This window comes from Etheostoma spectabile, chromosome 17 (assembly GCF_008692095.1).
Source record: "Etheostoma spectabile isolate EspeVRDwgs_2016 chromosome 17, UIUC_Espe_1.0, whole genome shotgun sequence".
Taxonomy (NCBI): domain Eukaryota; kingdom Metazoa; phylum Chordata; class Actinopteri; order Perciformes; family Percidae; genus Etheostoma; species Etheostoma spectabile.
In genome coordinates this window covers 22,157,582-22,159,611 of record NC_045749.1, presented here as the reverse complement: position 1 = coordinate 22,159,611, position 2,030 = coordinate 22,157,582, and the positions used below count along the sequence as shown (strand labels likewise).

General features: G+C 44.3%; 1 protein-coding gene across 1 annotated transcript in view; it reads left to right on the top strand.

The window, feature by feature from the left end:
• Window positions 1–2,030, top strand: part of LOC116705502 (tetratricopeptide repeat protein 27) — a 35,316-nt gene that overhangs the window by 9,494 nt on the left and 23,792 nt on the right. The window lies entirely within an intron of this gene.

Sequence of the window (2,030 nt, the reverse complement as noted above, 5' to 3'; positions counted from 1 at the left end):
GGGGGGGGGGGGGGGGGGGTTTGGTGCTGGGAAAGTGGGGATTGCACAGAGTGCCTGCCAATTTGCTTATCAGAAAGGGAGAGATGCTATGGTCTGTGAACTGGACAGTGTCTATGCTCACCTGGATGCAGGGGGACCGAGTGTGAGAATTCTGTAATATGATTTTAGCTCAGCGTTCAATACTATACAACCACACATCCTTCTAAATGAGCTTTTGATGATGAAGGTTCCAGGTGTATTTATCTCTTTCATTCTAATTTTTTTAGAGAACAGGTCTCAATTTGTTAAGCTGAACTCAAAAGTTAAGTCAGACAATATCATGTAAAACACAGGTTCACCTCAGGGAACAGTTTCAGCACCTTTTCTCTTTACCGTTTACACGGCAGACTACCGCCCACAGCAGGCTAGCTGTCAGGCGGCTCCATCTGCTGACCACACAGCGCTCATTGGGTTAATCCAAAATGATGACTATAGCTACTATCAAAATGATAGTAGCCTTTGTTGATTATTGTGACCCTCATTTCCTAGGACTCAACGTTAAGAAAACTAAATAATTAGTAATAGATTACAGGAGAAATAAGATCACAGCTGAGGCAGTGGAAATCAAAGGTGCGGTAGTGGAAAGGGGGAACACATATCTGGGCGTTGTTTTTAACAACAGGCAACATGGTCTGATCATGTTGACTTATTGATGGAAAAATGAAGTCCACGTGTATACTGTGAGAGGAAGTACTAGACTTTTAAGGTGAATACAGATGTGGTGAGAAGGTTTTTTATGTCAGTCATATGTAGTGTTTGAAGTTACAGTGTGGTTGGGTGGGGGGTGTGGGGGATGTTTGGGTAACTGAGAAGGCCAGGTGATGGAGTGACTAAAAGGGGTGGGAACATGGTGGGAGGGTTAATACTAGTGGATCAGGATATGATGATCATCTGTAAAACAGAAAATAACAAGGAACCAAGACACCCTCGTCATAGAACATAGTGGTAGACTTAACCTCCTGTGGAGTCTGACTGGTAGGGTTACTAGAACATAGTGGTAGGACTAAGACCTCTGTGTGTTGACTGGTAGGGTTATAGAACATAGTGTAGACTAAGAACTCCTGTGGTATCTGACTGGTAGGTATCTAGAACATAGTGTAGACTAAGACCCCTCCTGTGGTAGTCTGACTGGTGGGTTATAGAACATAGTGTAGACTAGACCTCCTGTGAGTTTCTGACTGGTAGGGTTATAGAACATAGTGGTAGACTAAGACATCCTGTGTGGTAGTTTGACTGTGTAGGGTTTATGAAACATAGTGGTAGCATAAGACCTCCTTGGTAGTCTGACTGACTGGTAGGTATTAGAACATAGTGGAGACTAAGACCTCTGTGGTAGTCTGACTGCGTAGGGTTATAGAGAATAGTGGTAGACTAAGACCTCCTGTGGTAGGCTGACTGTTAGGGTGAAGAACATAGTGGTAGACTAAGACCTCCTGTGGTAGTCTGACTGGTAGGGTTATAGAGCCAGTTCTTATTAATATTCAACCAGCTAAACTGCTGGACTCTGATTGGCTAACATCTAGCCAATGAGAGCCTGGCTATCAGCATCCTTTACCCATCTTATGAATATTAAAGAGCTCAGGCAACATGATGTCAGACTGACCAGCTGTTGTGATTGGTCTGATTTCTCCTCTTATTTATTTTCCAGAGGAGGTAGCAGTTCATCTTCACATTCACCACATAACACAGACAGACAGACAGACACACACACACACACACACACACACACGGTTTTGTGTTGCGGGGCACCTTTAAACCTCTCTTCGATTAGTCAGAATTATCATACGGTAAATTTCCAAGAGAAAGCAGCAGGAAACAAAGGAGAAAAAGCCAGCTGACAACACGTCCTTTTTTCAAGTCTTGCCATGCGTAGAGAGAGCGCTGGGCAGGTTGATTGAAGCGCTGGCCATCACAGCTGGTCCAGGCCACACATGAGCACTTCTTCCAGCAGTTGAATGCGTACTGAGGCCACCTCTTCATGGAGTTTCTCT